Here is a 6,450-nt window from a genome sequence, read left to right as displayed (position 1 = left end):
TCAGAATCTTATAATTTTTGAAGTACAGGTCTTTTAAGTCCTTGGTTAAATTTATTTTTAGGTATTTTATTTTTGTGGATGCAAAAACAATTGTAAATCAGACTGCCTTCTTAGTTTACCTTCTGATAGTTTATTCTTGGTGTCTAAAAATGCAACTGATTTCTGGATATTTACTTTGTATCCTGTTAATGTAATCAATTAATTGATCAGTTGTAATACTTTTTTGTGGCATCTTTTGGGCTCTCTATGTACAGTATTATGTCATCTGCATGTAATGACAGTTTTACTTCTTCATTTCCAATCAAATGCTTTTTATTCTTTTTTTCTAACTGCTTTGGCATGACTTCAAGTATTATGTTGAATAAGAGTGGCGAATGTGGTAAGGTCTTGTTCCTGATCTTAAGGGAATCACTTTTACTTTTTGTCCATGTAGTATGATATTGCCTATAGATTTGTCATATGTGACCTTTATTATGTTGAGGTATGTTCCCTCTATTCACACATTGCTGAGAGTTTTTATCATAAATGGGCACTGGATTTTGTCAAGTGCCTTTTCTGCATCTATTGATATGATCATGTAATTTTATTCCTTATTTTATTTAAGCTGTGCCACTTTTATAGATTTGCAGATATTGTACCAGTCTTGCATATCCCAGGAATTAACCCCACTTGATCATGATGTTTAATCTTCCCAATGTATTGCTAGATCCAGTTTGCTAATATTTGTTGAGGATTTTAGCATCTATGTTCATCAGGGATATAGGCCCATTTTTTTTTTTTTTTTTTTTTTTTTTTTTTTTTTTTTTTAGTGTCTCTATCTGATTTTGGAATTAGGATAAATACTGGCCTCATAAAATGAGATTGTGAGTCTTCCCTTGTTTTGAATTTTTGAATAGTTTGAGAACAACAGGTATTAGTTCTTCTTTGAATGTTTGGTAATATTCACCTATAAAGCCATCTGGTTCAGCATTTTTGTTTTTTGGGATTTTTGTATCACTCCTTCAATTTCATTAGTTGTAGTAGATCCGTTCAGATTTTCTTCCTCTTCCTGATTTATTTTGGAAGATTGTATATTTGTTGCAATTTATCCATTTTGCTCAGATTGTTCAATTTTGGAACATAGTTATTTTTAACATTTTTTTACAATCCTTTGTATTTCTGTGTAATCAGTTGTTACTTCTCTTTCATTTCTGATTTTATTAGCTGGAATCCTCACTTTTGTTTTTTCTTGTTGAGTCTGAATAAAGGTTTGTTAATTTTTTTTAATTATTATTTTGTGGTTGTTAATTATCACCAGAGGATATTTTTTCCAATTATTTTTTTTTGAGAGATTGGAAGGGATGGAGGGAAAGAAAGTGAAGTAGGTGGAGAGGCTGAGAGATAGAGAAAGAGAGAGGGAGAGAGAGAAATTACAATTGGTTAATTGGTTCCCTCACTCCTGTGAGAGAGACACATCAATCAGTTCTCTTCTGCACATGCCCAAGTAGGGTCAGCAATTGAGCCTGCATGCCAGGTACATGCCCTTGACCAGGAATTGAAACACAACTCTTTGGTGTGTGGATGTTCTAACCATTGAATAACTCTCCCTTCATTGATCTTATTTTTTTAGATTCTATTTTACTTATTTCTGCTCTGATCTCCAATACGTCCTTTGTTCTCATTTTGAACTGTTTGTTTTTCTCTTTTCTAGTTCTAAGTGTGAAGTTAGATCCTTTATTTGAGATTTTTCTTGTTTTTTGAGGTAGGCTTGCAATGTTTTGAATTTTCTTCTTAGAACTACTTTTGCTGTGTCCCATAGATTTTGGGTTGTTGTGCTCTCATTTTCATTTGCTTCAAGTTATCTTTTGATTTCTTTTCTGATCTCATTATTAACCCATGTATTGTTTAGTTACATGTTATTTAGCCTCTATGTCTTTATGTGTTTTACATTTTCTTTTTTACCTAATAAATAGTATTCTATTGCAAAATGTATGTAACATACGATTTACAATTTTAACCACATTTAAGTATACAGTTCAGTTGCATTAAGTACCATGAAGTTGTGCAGTTATCACCAATATCTATCTCCAGAAAGATTTTCTTTGTTTTTTGTTGTTGTTCTTGGTTTTGTTTTTTTGTTTTTTTGTGTTTTTTTGCTTCTTATTCTATTTTTTTTCTTTTTTTTTTGGATTTATTGAGGTGACAGGTTTTAGGTGTATACAATTATATAATATATCACTTGTATACCAGTTCTTTTTCTTCTGATTGATTTCTAGTATTATATCATTGTGGTCAGAGAACATTTTTGATATGATTTCAAGTTCTTAAATTTATTGAGACATGTTTTGTGTTCTAACATGTGGTCTATCCTAGAAAATATTCCATGTGCATTTGAAAAGAATGTGTATTCTGCTGCTTTGCAGTGAAATGCTCTGCAGATACCAACTAAAAAGGATGTCATTTAAAGTCATATTTTCCTTTTAGATTTTCTATCTGGGGTATCTATCCATTGATGTCAATGGGTATTATGATCCCCTCCTATGCCTGGATAGTTGTCAATCTCTCCCTTTTTGTCCATCAAGATTTGCTTTATATATTTAGGTGCTCCTATGTTGGGTACATAAATGTTTACAGAGGTTATGTCCCCTTGTTGGATTGCTCCCTTTATCATTATGTAGGGTCCTTAGTTGTCTCTTAAGATAGCCTTTGTAAGTCTATTTTGTCAAACATAGGTATTGCTACCCCAGCTTTTTTTTTTCATTTTCATTTGCATAAAATATATTTTTTCTATTCCCTTTACTCTGTATATCTCTTTCTGAGGTAGGTCTTGTTTTCCTATCCATTCAGCTACCATGTTTTGGATTGGAGCATTCACATTTAAAATGATTATTGATAAGTATGTATATTTTTCCATTCTATTATTTTAACTATGGTCCTCTTTTTTTCTCCTTCTTGACCCTTTAACAGTTCTTTAATATTAGTTTGGTGGTAAGGAGCTTCTTTAGCTTTTGGTTGTCTGGAAAGCTCTTTATTTCTCTGTCAATTTTAAATGAAAGCCTTGCTGGGTAGAGTCTTGGTTGTAGTTCCTTCCTTTACATCACACTGAATATTTTCTGCCAATCCTTTTGACTTGAAATGTTTCTATTGAGAAATGTGCTGTAGTCTTTTGGGAGCTCCCTTGTAGGTAACTAACTACCTTTCTCTTACTGCTTTTTCTCTTTATATTTTTGTTTGCCATTTTAATTATGATGTGTTTTGGTGTGGGACTTTTTGGGTTCATCTTACTTGGGACTCACTGTGCCTCCTGGACTTGTCTTTTTCCTTCACCAGGTTTGGGAAGTTTCAGTCATTATTTCTTTTAATAAGCTCTCGATCCATTGCTCTTTCTTTTCTCCTTCTTGTACTCATTTGATGCAATTCATGTTGTTAGGATTCATTTTGTCCCAAAGATCCCTTAAACAGTCCTCATTTTTACTTTTTTCTTCTTCTCTGATTGTCTTCTGCTACCTTGTCTTCCAAACAAATTCAGTCCTCTGCTTCATTCAGTTGCCCATGATTTCTAGTGTACTATTCATTTCAGACATTGTATCCTTTATTTCTAACTTATTTTTCATGCTTACTATCTCTTTATTGAAGTTCTTATTGATTTCATCCATTCTTCCTCTAAGTTCATTTAGGATTCTTATAAGCATTTTTTAAATTCTGTACCTTGTAGGTTACTTGCCTCTACTTCACTAATTTTTTTTTGAAGGTGTCTGATGTACTTTAATGGGGAAAATTTTTCTTTGTGTCCCCATTTTGGCTATTTGGGTGTTTATATATCTATGTATTAGACTATTAGACACCCAATCTTGGTATTGTGGCCTTATGTAGTAGGTGTCCTGACGGACGTATTGTCACAGTCTTCTTTTTTCCAGAGCTGAGTGTTCCAAGAATGTCCCTTGTGTGTGTTGTATGGGCTCTCCTGTTGTATTTGAGTCTATATTGCTATTGGCCTATTTAAGTATGTGGCTGACCTTCAGGGTGGCTGACTGTGAGGATCACCCCTCACCACATTGAATAAGCTGCTGCACAGGTGCTGTCCACATGGAGCATAATTCGCCTCAGCAGGTTCTGCTGTCCTGTAAGATCTCCCTTTGGGTATGCCGCTTGTGAAGCAACTGAATAATGCTCTGATGTCATCTGCAGTTGGCCCCTGTGTGGGTTGAACTGCATGCAAGTGAGAGGGACTCTGGTGCTGGCCAATGTCAGATGCTTCCTGTGCCCGGCCATGGGACCTCTATTTGGAGCTGAAAACAATTCACAGTGTGTAGCTTCCTCTGCTGGATCAGAGTGAGAGCAGGAAGATCTAAGCAGTGCACCAAGTCTGCCTTTTAACTTCACTGGATTAAGGAAGGTCAGCAAAAGTCCCAAGTTTCCCCTGTGTTCTGCCTCTGGCTACCTCCACATGTGGGTGCCTGTTAGTCTCGGTCACTCAAAGAGCCTCTGGAGGTACTTAAGTTGCATGAGGTAGTTTCTCAGTGAGTCCCCAGGAAGGGACGATCAGTGGTCATCAGATTGATACAGGTTTAAACTTGGTGACTGTGCAGGGACTGAGGCCCCTCAGCAAATGCCCCATGGTATACCAGGTCTAGCTGCCACCTACTGGCTCCTCACACACCTTTGAGCAGTGTACAAGAGACTCAGACCTGGTTTTCTTGTAAGAGTAGAATTAAAAGGTCCAATCAGGCCACATTGCAGTACTTAAGGTATCAGGGATAGTCTGACATCAGCCATGTGAGCTCAAGGGCTTTGCAGAGGGTGTGTGGGTTGTCAGAGACCATGGAGTAGCTTCCTGCTGTGGACTGTTCATGGACCCTAGGTTGCAGCTGCAGAGTGAGAGCATGGTGGGGTCATGCAGCTCTGACCCGGTCACTATTTCCCACAGTTTAGTCCCCTCCTGTGTGCCTGATCCCAGCGGATGCGACCCTCCATTTCCATCCTAAGATAACTGCAGTTCTCTTCAGCTGTCTGACCAGATACATGTTCACTGGCAGCCTGTACAGCACCAACCCTGCCTTCTTTCCTCAAGGCTGAGTGAGCCAGGCTGGCTGGGGGGCAGAAAAGGGCAGTTACAGGTCCCTTGGGTGGATTGAAATGCTATTAGAACCATTAAGATTTTTTAAAATGTTTTTTTTTTCTGTGTCTGCTCCTTCACTAGAACAAAGCAATCAAAGTGATGCTTAGCTCACTCTCATGGAAGCACAGTTCTGCCTGCACCAGTGCCACATGTCACCAGAGCAGTGAAGGGAGCTACTGGAGGAAGAAGACAGGGCATTCCTCTCCCAGCAGTGTCACACCCTCACAGGCAGGATTCTGTCTGGAGAGCTGACCCCTGCTGGAGCGCTTAAGGCTTTTAGGCACCGAGTGTACTGATCTGATTTATATTTTTTAAAGATCACTCTAATTTGCATTTTTATTTTTATTAAAAATTATTTTACTAATTTAATTTTTTTTCAATTAGAGGTGACATTCAATATTAGTTTCCAGTGTATATAATAGTGGTTTGACATTAATATAAGATATAGAGTGAACCGCTGATAAGTCTAGCATTGGGGGATCTTTTAAAAGGATATTAATCCTATTCATGCGGGCTCCACCCTCATAACCTAATCACCGTCAATAGACCCACCTTTTATTTATTTTTAATCAAACTTATTTGGGATACATTCATTAATAAAATTGCATAGGTCAGGTGTGCCATTCTATAATGCATCGTTTGTATATCGCATTGTGTGCTCACTGTCTTCAAGTATAGTCTCCTTCCATCACCATTAATCGCCCCTATGCCCTCTTTTTCCTCCACCCAACCCTCACCTGCCAACCCTATCCACCACTCCAAACACGTCACCCCCACCTGCCTCCCCACACCCCATACCACCAGCACCCACCTGCCACCCCACAATCACCAACCCCTCCTGCTACCCACACACCACACCCCCAGCCCCCACCCGCCACCTCCCACCAGCCAGCCCCCACACCGCAATACTACCCCTCACCCCCTTACCCCTCTTACCCCCTACCCCCACCTGCCACCCCACATCCCACATCCCACATCCATATCACCCAGCCCCCACCCACCACCCACCACCCACCACCACCACCCCCCACCCCCCACCTCCCACCCCGTACCCTTCCCCCCCATCCCCTCACCCCCACCCCCCTTCCCCTGCTTGTGATTTGACATTTGAAATGATATTTGAGATGTGTCTTGAGGGCTCAGGTAGGATTTAGACAGATGAAGAGGGTGAGAATGTGCTTCAGGTACAGACAGTGGCCACAGCCTGGAGGCAGGAGAGATGAACACTGGACAGACCAGAGCATATGCCCCTCAGATGCCTGTGAGTGAGGGGTCAGGGCAGGGGAACAGAAGACCCTGCATGGAGGGAAAAGGCAGAGGGAAAAGGGGACCAACCACAGAGTGGTCAGAGC

General features: G+C 39.4%; 1 non-coding gene across 1 annotated transcript; it reads right to left on the bottom strand.

Moving 5' to 3' along the window:
- Positions 1–5,159: 5,159 nt before the first annotated feature.
- On the bottom strand, positions 5,160–5,361 carry LOC118669533. Its single transcript, XR_004972007.1, has one exon. It is a non-coding gene; the product is annotated as a small nucleolar RNA SNORA74 (small nucleolar RNA).
- Between the last annotated feature and the right edge of the window lie 1,089 nt (positions 5,362–6,450).

Source organism: Myotis myotis, unplaced genomic scaffold (genome assembly GCF_014108235.1).
Source record: "Myotis myotis isolate mMyoMyo1 unplaced genomic scaffold, mMyoMyo1.p scaffold_m19_p_14, whole genome shotgun sequence".
NCBI lineage: Eukaryota > Metazoa > Chordata > Mammalia > Chiroptera > Vespertilionidae > Myotis > Myotis myotis.
This window is presented reverse-complemented; position numbering and strand designations above follow the sequence as displayed.